This window comes from Marmota marmota, unplaced genomic scaffold, assembly GCF_001458135.2.
Source record: "Marmota marmota marmota unplaced genomic scaffold, marMar, whole genome shotgun sequence".
Taxonomy (NCBI): domain Eukaryota; kingdom Metazoa; phylum Chordata; class Mammalia; order Rodentia; family Sciuridae; genus Marmota; species Marmota marmota.
The window spans coordinates 22,303,814-22,320,123 of record NW_025999977.1 but is presented as its reverse complement, the minus strand read 5'-3'; positions in this window follow the sequence as shown (position 1 = coordinate 22,320,123).

Below are 16,310 nucleotides of genomic sequence, written 5' to 3'. Positions count from 1 at the left end.
AGGAGTGGAGCCTGGTGACTCAGAATCAGAGAAGGAGTCATGTCAGTGACTGGGTTGTGATGTCACAATGTGCATGTAGATACCTTGCTCATCAAGGATTCCAGGACTGAATATTGTGCAAACCGAGAAAACACACAAACCCAAGGGGCAAACAATTTATTATATTCAGCTAATATGATAGGTGGGGCAGGGTTAGACTTTTACTCATTCCTTTATTCAGTTGTACCAAGAAAAGAAAACTCAGCCCCCCCTCCCATTGATTTAATCTTCCCCTCCCAAACCACTGAGTAGTGAGAGAAGGAAACAATCTTTAAATTTGCAAGTCATCAGGATTTCCATTTCTACTATTGAAATAATTTTTTTTGAATGGCCCAGAATTTGCATAAATTCTTAGTCTTCTCATTTCCTCTGCCTGCTCCTTTCCTTGATGACCCTGAGGTATGTGGGAATGTATATAACCAATTGGCAGAGGGGTTATCAGATCCACATGGCCTCTGTGGACAAGTCTCATCTAGTCTTTTATTGCTTCCTGGCACCCATACCTGGATCCTGGCACTGGCACCGAACCACCTCTGTCTCCATCTGGCTCTACCCATCTCTCCTTCCCTATGGAACTACATCTTGGGAAAGAACAATTCTCACCATTGCTGCTTTATCCAGGGGGGCACAGACTAGAAGAAACTCTGATCTGTGTGGATATGGGGAGCATCCATTAAACTAGGAACTATGGATACAGAGAATGCAAGTTTATTGGTTTATTACTTTCAAAATATTGTCCCCATTATGTATATACATATATAAATATATATAATATATATTATACATACATAATATGTATATTTTAACACCACATTCAACAGAGAACACAAGAAGGTATATGTTTAGAGTTTTAAAATATAATTGGTTCCTTTGCTTACCAAAGTTATTTTTCATGCTTATTGTAAAACAAATAAATAAAACAACCTAAAAGTATATTTCTCAATGTCCAATGAAGGGAAGAGCATTCCTCTGTTCTCTTGGTTTGGCCAAAAACATACAGCTTCCAAAAATATTCTTCCTTTGGAAGGGTGCCAGGGTTCTTTCAGGGGCTAACTAGGCATTATCTCTCCTAAGACACTAGGACTCTTCTTACTTTTGAAAGTCAGGTCTCAGCAAGGACATTTTCCATTGAGTTTGGAAAGTACGAATTAGAGAAAAAGAATAAGGCCTGGGGACCAGGCTGGAAGATGGGATGTGTATAGGGGGTGGGGGTGGGCAGTTGAGGATAAAAAGTGCAATAGAAGATGTGTTTCTGGAGCTGGTCTTCGATTGGATTTCCAACGGTGCTTCTGCCATGCCTTCCTTTATGTGTTCCCAGGGGACTCTAGTTTGAGTATATTCTGCAGTGATTGATGATGTTTATAGAATGGTGTGAAGACATAGGCACAGTGGCGTCCTTTCTCTATTACAATATGCTAAGAATAGGATGGGTTACTGGATCCCAATATAATACAAGTAGTTTGATGAGCTCTGTGTGCTGTCTCTCACTCTTTCTCTCACTCTCATTTGATCCTTCCAATAGCCCCATGTGGTGGAAAATTCTATTTAATAAACGAAGAAATGGAGGCATAGGGTTTTGATTTAACATCTGAGTAACCATCTTAAATGGTAAGGGCTATCTTATGAGATAAGGTTCGATTTCCTGTACTTCCTCTTACCCAAACTATCCCAATCCCCATTAGTGACCCACCCCTTAGTACCATAACCCTAAGCCAATCCCATGCTTTCCCACCCACCTTGCTCTGACGCAAGAACCTCCCCTTATCCCATAGCGCCACAGCTACATCTCCAAACCCCTACCCCAGAAAAGCTGAACACCTGAATATCTTGGGGCCTCTCTCTACTCTATAGAAAGATGAGCTTTATTTGTCAGCTTTGACCAATAAAGCTTTGTGTGGATCTCTGCTTGGTTTCCGTCCTTCATTTCTCACTCATCCGTCTCTTGGTTTCTTACTTTCCTTTCAGGAGGCCTATAACAGTTGAAATGACCATCCTTGGATCTCACAGAAAGTAAAAAGTAGAACTAAGACCACTCTCAGCTCACCTAATTCTCAGCCCAGGACTCTTTTCTCCATAACAAGTTTACCCTATAATGCAAGTGATGAAGAACCAACTGATTTTCCTTCTGTTTCTTTTGGAGATTGGGTATTCCAGATGAGAACCCAGGATGGCTGCTCCGCCCCAAAGTCAGAAACAGTGTGGAAATCACAGTTACCAAATATCTAGGGTAGTCTAGGCAAAGAAGAGGTATAGTCAAAGCACCCAAGTTTAAAATCCGTACTTTGAGGAACTGCAATTAGTCCACTGTAGCCAGAGTTCAGGGTCATGCAGATGAGGCAGGAGTCAATTCATAAAGGGCTTTCTACATCATGGAATAGACTATATTATATTTGTGATTTGTCAGTGCCTCTTTCTGTGGGAACATTATGCATCCCTGCCCTGTAGAAATCAAATGTGACCATGTAACTTGTTCTGGTCCATGACATGACATGGGAGTTGATATAAGAAAGATGGGAGTCAATGGATTAAGAGAGAGAGAAGAAAAAAAAGGTTTAGATTTTATGATTTCATTCATCCAAACTTTCATCCAATAAGTGTGCATTGAGTTTTTACTTGTGTTCAATGTTGTTCTAAGAAAACTGAGGAATATAGGAGCAGGAAAAAACAGAATTTCTTCCCAGGAGGAGTTCTATCTAAATGAAAATATAAAGTGAACATACAAGAAACAAATAGAGAATAAAACAAAATACTATATCCAGATACTAAGCTCACTGGCAGGTGGCACAATGGAGACAACACTGGTGTGGATGTCAGAAGATTCTGCATTTTTGGTGGGAATATACAATGATTCAGAAGTTGTGGAAAACAGTGCATGGATTCTTAAAAAATTAGAAGTAGAACTGCCATACAATTCAGCAATTGGTATATATCCAAGGGAGTTGAAATTAAAAGTAGTCTTATAGAGATAGCTATACACCCATGTTCATAGCAGTATCATTCACAATAGCCAAAAAGTGGGAGAAATCAAACATCCACTGATGGATAAGTGTATACACAAAAGCTTACATGTACACATAATGAAATACTGTTTGGTTTTTAAAAGGAAGGAAATTCTCATATAAGCTATATGAGATGAAACTTGAGGACACTATGCTAAGTGAAATAAGCCAACCACCAAATGACCAATTCCTTGGAATCCCACTCATATGAGGCACCTAGAGTAGTCAGATTCATAGAGATAGAAGATAGAATGGTAGTTGCCTGGAGCTGGAGGGAGGAAGGATTTGGTGGGGGCAGATCTCATTTAATGGTTTTGCAAGATGAAAAGAATTCTGGAGATTGGTTGTACACCAGTGTGAATGTCCTTAACACTACTGAACCATACACTTTAGAATGACTAGGATGATGTTATATGTGTCTTAACAGTATCAAATAAATAAATTAGATATTTAAAAATCATACAAAGGTTCAAAAGCCTCTGGGTTTTGTTCAATCGATGAAAAAAAAAAAAAAAAAAACACCTGAGATCAGACTAACAAATATTATTTAGGTTTTGCTTTACTTTGTTTTGTGTTACTGGGGATTGAACCCAGGGCTCCAAGCATGCTTGGCAAGTACTCTATTACTGAGCCACTTCCAGCCCGAATTAAGGTGTTTTTTTTTTTTTTTTTCAACCACAGAACATTTTGCTGGACTCTGGATTTGCCTAGGGTAAAGGAATATGATCATTCATGTTAAGTTCTCAATGTTGAATGTTTATGATCCCTTAAATTCTTATGCTAAAGTCCTAAACCACTATGTGATGGTATTTAGAGATGAGGCTTTTGAGATGTCATTAGGTCATGAGGATGGAGCTTTCATCAATGAGATCGGTTTTCTAGGCACATTTGTAAACCCAGCAAATCTGGAGGCTGAGGCAGGAGGATTTCAAGTTCAAGGCCAGCCTTAGCAACTTAGTGAGGCCTTATCTCTAAATAAAAAAAATAAAAGGGGCTAGGAAATTCAGCTCAGAGGTAGAACACTGGTCTAACATATGTGAGGCCTTGGTTTCAATCTCCAACATTAAAGAGAATAAAATCCACCCTGGGATAAGAAAAGGAATTAACCAGCTTTAGGACACTTTCCCCAAACCTCCCCATTCCTCTGTATGGTTTTTAAAACAATTTATGAATGAATCATAATAGTCAGTTGAGCTAAAGTATAACCACCACCAACAGCAACCATAAAAACATTTGTAAACTTGAGAACCAGAGTGGGGGGAAGACAGAAATAGAAGGAATGCTATCAAATAATATGACTTGATTTCTTGCCTCCATAAGGAACCAGAATATTTGGGCTGGAGTTGTAGCTTAGTGGTAGAGCACTTGCCTAGCACGTTCCAGGACCTGGGTCTGATACTCAGTATCACATAAAATATATTGTGTCCAACTACAATTACAAAATAAATAAAGAAAGAAACCAAAATATCAAATTTCTTCTTTTAAAGAAGTTAGTCTTCTTGGAAACGTTTGTCATTCATTCCAAAGATTCTACGTTTGAGTCCAGCAATCTTGGAACTCTTATTCAGGACGTCTTTCAAATGCTGTGGCATTTGCTTTTTAATTTTTTCAACATTGGCAAACCTGCATCCCTTGGAGGTCACCTTGAGTTTCAGCAAGTGTGCTGGAATTGCGCTGTGTCATCTTACCAACCTGAGCCACGTTTCCCAGAATGCCCTCTCCAGTATAGTCCTAGGTTAGAGGGGGTCATGAGAAATTTGCAGGCAGGATTTGGAAGGTAGATTTGTATCAACAGCATAAGGCTCTGACTGGTGCTGGTGCTGGCGCCAGCTGTGATATAACTGGTGCACACTGTCATTGGCCCCCTTGGGAGTCTGGGGTTCAAGGAACAGCCACTGCTTCACCTGCTGTAGCTTCTCGGACTCCAGGGTGACACAGGTGCAGCCCCACAGCCAAGATGCTTCCGCAGGTCAAACACATCAAGGAGGCAGTGAGGGACCCACATGGGGTCCAGTTTCTCCTCACTGTCTCTACTTCATGTCAAATTTTCTTCATGACTGCTGACCCTGCTGGTCTGAAGAGGCCGCACATCCTCCATACCCACACATTGGCTGCAGGCACCTTCACCAGCAACCATGGTTGTGTAAAATTTAATCCATAAAAAAAAAAAAAAAAAAAACCTTGGGCTGGGGTTGTGGCACAGTGGTAGAGTGCTTTGTCAAGCACTTGTGAGGCACTGGGTTAATATTATTAAAAAATACATCCTTGGTTTTCTGTCACTCATAGTGGCTCTTTTCTGATTGCTGCTACTTAATTACATGTAAAAGTCATTCAGAATCAAGTCTGAAAAAATAAGGTAGAGGAACAAGCCGAACTATTTGGGGCCTAAAATTCAGGGTTACAATATAAGAATCAAAATCTATTTCTTGTACAGTTCATAGTGAGATCTGAAGGTCGTTTCCAAAGAGAAGTTCCAAAATTATTTTGAGTCAGGACTATTTGTAAGGACAAAATTCATTTGGACACACTTTGTGATGTTTGTTTATGAAGTCCCTTATTTTATATTTGTAGAAACTCTCCCCTCTATGCTGGTTTGCAGAAGGACAGTGTGACCCATGGTAAATGACAGCACACAATGAAACAGAGCACAATCAAGTTACAGACTGTGTAGTGTTGGCATGGAATACTGTAGAATTCTGGGAGGAAGGGGGAATCTGGATGAGCCAGGGAATGCTTCAGTAAGCAGGTGAAGTGTGATTGAAACAAGGAACAGAGCTTTAGATGGGATCAGCGTAAATCAAAATACAGGGATCCTGTGGAGCAGGGAGATAAAGCAACTGACCATCTTGAGTGGGCATGTATTTGGGCAATAATATTTTTCAAAAGTGCCCCCTCACTAGCAGAATCAAAAACAAACTTTTGCTGGACATGATGGTGCACGCCTGTAATCCCAGAGGCTTGGTAGGCTGAGACAGGAGGATCGCAAGTTCAAGGCCAGCCTTAGCCACTTAGAAAGGTCCAAAGCAATTTAGTGAGACTCTGTCTCAAAATAAAAAAAAGAAATTAAAAGGGCTGGGGATGTGGCTCAGTGGCTAAGCACCCCTGGATTCAATCACTGTTACCAAAAAGGAAAAATTAAACCTTTGCCTGAAATACAGTCTCCTCCATATCTGTGTTCATCCACCTGCCTTCATTTTAAAGAACTTGAAGTGCCCTGAATTCATTTTCCATTCAACAAATATTAGTCCTACTATGTACCCACCTGTGTGCTGGAAGGGAATATGATGGGCCCTGCTTTCATTGGCCTTCTGATTTAATGAGGGAGACAGACACTGGCAATTATAATGCAGCATGAACCACGTGATAGGGACAAATTTGGGAGTCAAAGCCAAGGATGATGCCATTGAAAACAACAGAATGATGAGCAAGAGTTCCCCAAGTGAAGGAGAGAGTAGGGAGGGAGAAGAGCAGCAAGGAGTGGGCAGGAGCTTGGAAGGCAGGGAAAGCCTGTACTTTGGAGGAACTCAAAGTCATTTCCAGTGATTACAGCAGAGAATGAAGGGCTCTGAGGCTGGAGGGGGAGCGGGGACGGCCGAGTAGGGCCTGGAGAACCACACAGGAGTCCAGGCCCAAGGAAAATGGGGACAATGGAAACAGGGAAACTGTGGATCCAATTTTTGTTTTGCATCCAGAAATCACTCTGGCTGTAAAGTAGAGTGGGCTGGAGTTGGCAGGGAAAATAAGGGCAAGACTGGATACAAATGATTACTTAGGAAGTTAGCGGGAGAGAAAGAATTTGACCTACACTAGTATAGATGTGGAAATGGCAGTGGATGATTTCAAGAGACATGACTGCAGTAGGGAGTGAGCCAAGGGCCTTGGTGCATGCTCGAAATCCCAGACACTAGGGAGGCTGAGGCAGGAGGTGTGCCAGTTGGAGGCCAACCTGGCAATTTAGGAACCATGTATCAAAATATAATAAAAAGAACTGGAGAGGTAGCCCAGTGATGGAGTGTTTACCTAGCATGTAGGAGACCCTGGTAAGGTCAGAGGAAGAGGTAAGACTAAGCAAAAAGGGAAATGGACCCCAGGCAACTTGCTGGGCAGCACCTCACAAACACCAACTACAGGTTTTTGCTGAGAAACTTTCAGAAAGGTTATTGTTTAAATCAGAGCATACGTGATCTGGAGTCCACAGGGAATTGGGATATGCGCGACCTGGATTCCAGGGCATCTCCAAAGAATGAAAAAAAAACTGATCAATATTTTGATTGGACTGAAGGCTGCATGAATACCTCATGGACACTGAATGCCTTTCATAGGAAGCCAGGGGATGACTTCCACTGGCACTCTTCTCGGGTACCCTCTCAGCCATGGGAGTTTTACTTTGCTTTAATAATTTTTTTTTTTTTTTTGCCATGCTGGGGATCAATCCCAGGACCTCACACATGCCAGGCAAGCTTTAATAAATTCTTAAACTTGCATTCATCAAATTCTTTGAATTCATGAGACAAAGAACCCGCCAACTCCATGCTCTGTGTTATTGGGTTCAATCCCCAGTACTGAAAAAGGAAGGAAGGCCGAAAGGAAGGAAGGAAAGATTGGAGGTGATGAAATGAGAAAGAAAAAGCAGAGACAGAACTCAAGAGCTACATGTTTAAAAGAGCTTCAGGGGATGAAGATCCATCATAGGAGACTAAGAAGATCTGATTGCAATTGAAAGAATTCCAGAAGAGTGGAGTCATCCAAGCAAAGAGATTAAAGTAATCAAGAAGCAAGAGGTACTCCGTCGGAGCCAACCCTTCCAAGGAGGGTTCCAGTAAGGTCAGTATTGGTTAGGACTCTGGTTCATGCGTTACTACTTTACTATTTACAGTTACACCAACTTTATTTTTCAGCAATTCAACTCTATAATTGCAAAGGGATGTATGATAATATTTATAGAGCTTTATTTATAATAACCTTAAACTGGAAACCCTCAAACATTCATCAGTAGAAGTATGGATTCATACAACATGGAATATTTATAGAATGCTTAAGATAAAAAGAACCACTCATATAATATTACTTCTGGATGTTACAGTTATTGAGCAAAGGAAACCAAATGCAAAAGACTATACTGTATGATTTTATTTAAATGAAGTTCAAGAACAAACAAAACTTCCTGATGATAGAAATATGAATTACCAAAGTTCCTTAGGAGGAATATAGATCAGAAAGGGACATAAAAGAATCTTGAGAAGTGTTAGAAAGTTTCTATCTCTTTATATGGTAGGTGGTTACATGCAAAAATTCTTCAGGCTCAACACTTAAGATTTGTAGACTTTACTGTATATAAATCAATATCAAATAAATAAATAAATGAACCCATTGCTTCAGTACAGCTAGAAGTTCTATAACCCTTGTAGGAAAATGATTCAAAGGAAGACTCATGTTGGATGAATTAGATGCTCTCTTCTTTGCTAAATCTCAGTGGTTATTGATAATGGGGTATCATAGGCTGATATCTAGGACTCTGGAGACTGGGTAACATAAAACTGCTCAAACTCATTTGCTATATGACATCCTGAACCCTGTCCCCTTTCTCCAGAAGAGGGGGCAGGGTAGAGGGGGTGCCTGGAGCAGTCATCACACTCTCCCTCTACTTCCCTTCTTCCCAGCCCTGGGCAGTGGAGAAGAGTGGGAGGAAGTGTAAGCTCTTGGGATCCAGAGGGTGCTTGAGTTGGAATCCAAAGTCTGAGGATCATTTTCATGGGAAGTAAATACTGCTGGTCATTTCTGGGCATCTCTTTGTTCCATCCCCCAGACGTGTGCCAAAAGGCTGATGAGGACCATCAGGATCTGATCAGGATGATTCAAAAACAAAAAACAAAAACAAAACAGTTCCGGAGATTGAACCCAGGAGTGTTCTACCAATGAGCTACATCCCCAGATTGTCCACCTTTTTAATTTTTTATTTTGAGACAAGGTAACACAAAGTTGCCCAGGCTGGCTAGGAGCTTGTGATCCTCCTGCCTCAGCCTCTCAAGGAGGTAGGATTACAGGCATGCACCACTGTGCCCACACAATTGAAAGATTCACATCAAATGGCCAAATAAACAAACACCTATTAACATTTAGTACAGAGAAAAGGTGTCAAGAATTAAATTTCCCCTTTGCTTTGTGCCTCTTCCTATCATTTTAAAGCATAGGAGCAATGATGATAGGATTTGGGAACTGGAATGAGGAAAGAGTACAATAGAGGAATTCTGCTTCTGTTTCCTTTTCTATACACGTAAAAACTTGATTGTGTATGTGTGGAGGGTACTGGGAACTTAACCCAGGGGTGAATCCACCAAGCTACATTGCCAGCCTTTTATTTATCTTTATATTATATGATGTTTATTATTATTATTAATAATAGTAGTAATAGTAGTACTTAGGTTCTGGGGATTGAGCCTAGAGCGCTTAAACACTGAACTACATCCACATCCCCAATCGTTTTTATTTTTTTTATTTTGAGACAGAGCCTCACCAAGTTGCTTAGGGCATCACTTAAGAAACTGAGACTGACCTTGAACTTGGAATCCTCCTGCCTTAGCCTCCTGAATGGCTGGAATTATAGGCATGCACCACCATGCCCAGAATAACCTTGATACATTCTATAGCCAGGAGATGGCCAAGTCCATCTTCAATCAAAAACTCTAAATTTGGAGCTGAAGGTGTAGCCCAATGGTAGAGGACTTGCTCAGCATGTACAAGACCCTGGGTTCAATACAGCATCATAGATAGACAAATAGATAGATAGTTAGACAGACAGATAGATGATAGATAAATAGATAGAACTCTAAATTCTATCTATGGAGAATTGGGAAAGTTCATGGGATGTACCTATTCCATGCAGTATTATTTTAGGCAATGTAGACAGAATGTCACAAACTCAGGCCCTGGTTTCCTGCCTGGACTGGGCTTTCCTTCTGAATATTTGAAATTGAATAAAATAAAAAACTGTCTCCAGGTTTAGTCTGCTCACTTCTTTTTAGCGGGGAGTTGGTTCCAGCCGGTCATGAAATCTGGGTAGGGAGACGAACATTTCCTTTGAGAAGAACTATTAGTTTTCAGTTTGCTTCCAGCCCGTGTTTTGGGTCTTTTCCCAGAGGTTCTAAGGAGGAATCGTCTGTCTCAGATGTGAAAATAAAAAAATAAAAATAAAAAAATAAAATGAGTTCTGCAAAATCACAGTGGCTTGGAAACTATGTAACTATAGTCTTTTTGCTATAAACATAATTTTTTAAAATTCAAGAGCTTTTGTTTTTTCTTTCAGGAAAAAAAATGTGGTTTTATATACACATACGCACTGTGGGGTAGGATGGGGGTGTGCAGAACAAGATACTTTTCATTCCATTTGTTTCAAGCAATAACTCAGAGGCTCTGGAGAAAATAAACCACACATAAATAGTAGAAAACAGACTGCATCTTGTTGCTATGGCAACGCCCTACTTATATCACATTAAGCTGATTCATGTCTTTTCTCACCTCACTGTTAATAAATTATAGTGGCTGATGAGAATTAAGCTGGCTGGAAGAGTTGGCGTGGACAAGATGCATATTAATTTGTCATTCAGTTCTGGGTGCCCCATAATCTTTTTTTTTTTTTTAAAGGGAATAGCTATCTTTATCAAATAATGAATTTTTAAAAACATAACTTTTGTAGTCTTTCACTAAAACTTAAGAGTCTCAGGTTTCAATATTGGTTGCTTTCTGGCTGCTCCAGGCTTACAACTCTTGTAGAGGAAAAAAATACACATGAGCAGAGAGCCTGGAAAATTCCCACTTGCTTCTTTTCCTAGTATCTCATCTTCTTAATTCCAGTGTTTAAACAATCCTTCTTTTCTTTTCAGCTATTTTAATTTATATACAGACTAGTCCCGCCTACACATAGAAAACAACAACATTAAAAGGCAAACAGAAACTGGGTTCAAGATAGACTATAGACCATGGAAAATATTGGCAACACATTTAATAAGCAATGGACTGATTTTATTTGTGTACTAAAAAACAAAAAATAAAAAATCACACAAACCTCTTGCAGACCAAACAAAAACCCAAACCATACAAACCAACCAATAGATAGTCCTTTAGTGAATTCTCAGATGATATGTGAAGTCAGCTCATTGCAAGAGTGAGACCAAGGGTCAACCAATATCTGAAAATATGCTCAAATTTCCACTATTATTACAGACATTAAAATAGCAAAGAGTTGCAAATTTTATTCCATGCCATATGAGGAAGCATTAAGTAGCTCTATGATTTTGAATTGGATATGATGTAGGGGGTGGGGGGACAGACCCTCTCAGACATTGATTTTTGTAGTATAATTTGGAATAACTTTCATGGAAGTAAATGTGGCTGTACTTATCAAAATCTTAAATGCTTAAATGTACATCCACACAGCAGTTCCCTTCAATGAATTTATTTACGATATACTGTTGCATATGTGGTTGAAGATATTTTATGAGGATTTTCTTTGCAACATTGAGTGCAATAGCAAAATTAGACAATTAATTTAGAAACCCAGGTAGGAGACCTCCAAGATGGCGTCGGTTGTACCAGTGAAAAGAGAAGAAGCTCATGTGTGTCAGACTACAGGAGCTGCCTAGCTAGATACTAATGTGGGATTTCATCCCTACAGGCATTGTTGGAGCATTTCAGAGAGGTTACTACTGGTACTACAACAAGCCCACCAACGTGAAGAAGTAGGGATAGCCAGGGTTAGCATGGTGTTGTCAGTGTCTGTGTTCACAGCTCTCTTAAGGGGAACTCAAACATAAGTGATGACACAAGTACCACTGAAGAGGTCCCAGTATGGAGGACACACTCTACTCCTGACCCATGACCAACTTCCCTTTAGGAATAACTCAAATTATGGCCAAGTCCTTTTATATACTGAGAATTAAGACCCAACAAAAATCAACTGATAAGTGTGGGGAAAAAATTCCAGGAAGATTGCAAATGCATATCAATAGATGACTAGTTAGTAAAATTGATTCATTTATGCAGTGGAACACTACATAACTGTTAAAAAAAAAAAGACTTTACGTGCTGAGAAAACATTTGATAAAATACAGCATCCTTCATGCTCAAAACTCTTGAAAAACTAGGGATAACAGGAACATACCTCAACATTTTAAAGGCTGTCTATGCTAAGCCCCAGGCCAATATCATTCTAAATGGAGAAAAATTGAAAGCATTCCTTCTAAAACCTGGAACAAGACAGAGATGCCCTCTTTTGCCACTTCTATTTAACATAGTTCTTGAAAATCTAGCCAGAGCAATCAGACAGATGAAAGAAATTAAAGGGATACAGATAGGAAAAGAAGAACTCAAATTAGCACTATTTGCAGACAATATGATTCTATACCTAAAAGACCCAAAACATTCCACCAGAAATCTCCTAGAACTAATAAATGAATTCATCAAAGTAGCTGGGTATAAAATCAACACCCATAAATCAAAGGCATTTCTATACATCAGTGACAAATCCACTGAAAGTGAAACTAGGAAAACCACCCCATTTATAATAGCCTCAAAAATAAAAAATAAAATACTTGGGAATAAACTTAACGAAAGAGGTGAAAGACCTCTACAATGAAAACTACAATACGCTAAAGAAAGAAATTTAAAAAGACCTTAGAAGATGGAAAGATCTACCTTGTTCTTGGATAGGCAGAATTAATATTGTCAAAATGACCATTCTACCAAAAGCACCATACAGAGTCAATGCAATTCCAATCAAAATCCCAATGGCATTCCTCATAGAAATATAAAAAGTAATCATGAAATTCATCTGGAAAAATAAGAGACCCAGAATAGCCAAAGCAATCCTTAGCAAGAAGAATGAAGCAGGTAGCATTACAATACCAGACCTTAAACCATACTACAGGCGAATAGTAACTAAAACAGCATGGTATTGGCACCAAAATAGACTTGTAGATCAGTGGTACAGAATAGAGGACAGAGTCTAACCCACATAACTTACCTTATATTACCTTATATTAGACAAAGGAGCCAAAAACATACATAAGAGAAAAGAAAGCCTATTCAACAAATGGTGCTGGGAAAACTAGAAATCCACATGTAACAAAATGAAATTAAACCCCTATCTCTCATCATGCACAAAACTCAACTCAAAGTGGATCAAGGACCTAGGAATTAAACCAGAGACCTTGCACCTAATAGAAGAAAAAGTAGACCCAAATCTCAATATCAACATATCAATAGCAGTGTTGGAAGTAGAAGAAAAATTAACAATGCTTACAAAATTAACTTCCACCTAGAATGACAAGCAAATCAAGCCTGAGGACATGATAAAGATATTTCCAGTCATGTGACATTTTAAAACTTTTTCTTCTCCAGTGCCTTTTCTCAGGAAGCTACTAATGTACCTACTCCATAACTATTATGGCACCGTGGCACACACCTCTAATCCTGGTGACTCCAGAGACTGAGGCAGGAGGATCACAAGTTCAAGTTCAGCCTCAGCAACTTAGTAACTGTCTCAAATAAAAAATGAAAAGGGTGGGGGATGTTGCTCAGTGGTAAAGAATCCCCAAGTTCAACCCCAGTAACCACAAAAACAAAAACAAAAAGGGGAAACTCCCAGACCTGTGGAAACAAGGCAGCCAGCATAGGAAAGTTGTAAAGAGACCCAGGCAGAGAGCTGCAGACCAAGAAAGGACCAGAGCGGACATGTAATAGCACACAGAAAGGGAAGGCTACCCAACAATCTTGACTGTGTGGGAAACTATGCGAGAGGCATAGAACAGAGTTCTTGGGGATGTTAGAAAACTCAGTAATAGGTTCAGGAAAAATTTAAGTAAATAAAAAGAAAAAAGGCAATGAATAACTACAAGAAAATCAAAGTGCTTTGTAATGTAACGAGAGTACAGCTGAGCAGTATGCAAGATTTATTGAACATAAAAATGACTATGGATTTAGCAAAAAAAACCTGATATACTATTTTGAGAGAATGTGGAGGAGAAAGGAAAGTGTTACAAAGTTAAAATCTTCAGCTGCTAGAATAGGAAAAATAGACAATACAGTAATTGATCAACCAAGAGAGAGCAGAACACACTTCTTATTTGACACATGGTGATAAATAACAGAAAGAACATCAAGTGGATGCCTTTTGGGTGGTGGGGAGACATTGGCAACAAGGGCAGTGATTGGTATTTTTTTAATTATATCACTGTTAGTACTATTTGGCTTTATAAGCCACATAGATTTTTAAGCACTTGGCAAATCTAAGGTTTTGACACCTCTGTAATGATGCTTCTTCTTTCTTAGTTCAGTGTCTATGAAGCCCTGAGTCACTCATGTCTTAAAATAGGATAGTAAGTTTAAAAAGTGTGTGACAAAGTGAGAAGGATAGAGGAAAATGTGTACCTTTTGTCATTACTTTTCATATAACTTTCTAGATTTAGCCTCCAAAATATTTACTAACTGAGCAGGGAGTGGTGGCGCAGGCCCATAATCCCAGTGGCTGGGGAGGCTGAGGCAGGAGGATCACAAGTTCAAGGCCAGCCTCAGCAATTTAGCAAGGCAGTAAGTAACTTAGAGAGATCCTGTCTCAAAATAAAAAAATTAAAATTTAAAAAGATTAGTGCTAATCCCTCAAAACTTTATCCTCTCATATTCTTCGTATTTAAAATATGTTCAAGGGCATGCTAAAGAAAGTTTTTGTAACTGTGACACTAAAGCCAGGAGAGTGTGGGAAGAAAAATGGCCTTAGCTTTTCAGTTGATTCTTTATATTTACATAAGATACAGAATAAAAAATGAAATTAGCATTGTTTCAGGATAGCTAAAAATCAGGAAATTTACTAATGTAACTCACTACCTTAATAGGTTATATGAAAAAATATGTATTCACTCTGGTGCATACAGAAAAGGGATTTAATAAAATTTAGCACCTATCATTGATTGGGACCTTTAAGGTAGACTTCCTGGACTTGAGAAGGAATATGTTTCAAAAACTAACAGCAGATATCATACTTTATGGTGAAATATAAATGGTGTTCCTCAGTTTCTTGGAAAAGTCCACTAAGATCAGGCACAAGCCCGGGAAATCCCTGGTGTAGTTTAACATTATTCTGCTCTTATTCGAATGATAACATAAGAAAAGGAAGAAGGAGATTCAATATAGGGGAAAAATATGAACTTGTCATTATTTACAGATTATTTAATTATCTATTGAGAAAATACAAAGAATCAACTGAAAAACCTCTGAGTAATAAGCAAATTTAGGACTGGGGGTGTAGTTCAGTGGTTGAGCTACTTGCCTAGGTTCCATTCTCAGCACAAAAAAAATAAAAATAAAAATAAAAATGAAACAAAAAAGAAAAGTTTCAAAAGAAGTTAGATTACTAGATCACTATTTCCTCAACTTCAACTTATTGGGAAACATGAAAATTAGAGAATGCCAAGAAAAATATTCTCACTCATGATAACAACAAATGCTACCAACTACATATGAATAAACAAAAATTGAAATCACGATTTCTCATTTAAAAATTTCACAGATTATGTGGTAAAATATAAATCACAGATGAAACTAGATAAAGAAATATCTTGTGCTATTCTTGCAATTTTTTGGCACTTTAAAAATTACATCAAGGGAGTGCGGAAGATGGCGGCGAGGGGAGTGCATTGCCCCCGTGTGCCGCGTCACTGTGTGGGAGAATGACGAGTCAGGACGGCTAAAGGCTATCTTGTTAGGAATTTCCAGCAATAGTGGGGTGCTCCGGAACCTGGAGGAAGGATTTCCATTGCACGAGGATCGGATACGGGGACTCAAACGCGAGAGATTTGTCACACGGAGGGTCACACTGCTTATTCAGCAAATCGCCCTGTGGCTAGAGTCTGCAGCGTGCGCTGGGAAACGAGGAGATAGCGATGCAGGGATACAGCGCTGCAGTTTCTGCCAGCCGTGCAAGCACCGTACTCAGTGCTGAATTCTGGGTTCGAGACGGGGGAAGGAAGCGGTCCAATTCGGTTCTCCACACCGGTCAGACCACAGAGGAGGCCAGCGGCCACCATCTTGGAGAGCTGACGTCACCATCCCTGTTTTCGACTGACCGCAGCTCATTCAGCCATAGAACAGGTAATTTCAGGCTGCCATTCGCCTGCGGCTTGTGGACAGATTACTCAGGCTCAGTGCTAAATAACCCGCGGAAACTGCTTCTTGGAGCCTGCTCTTATCAGAGCATACACCGAGCACGGAGTGGCCGAGTTC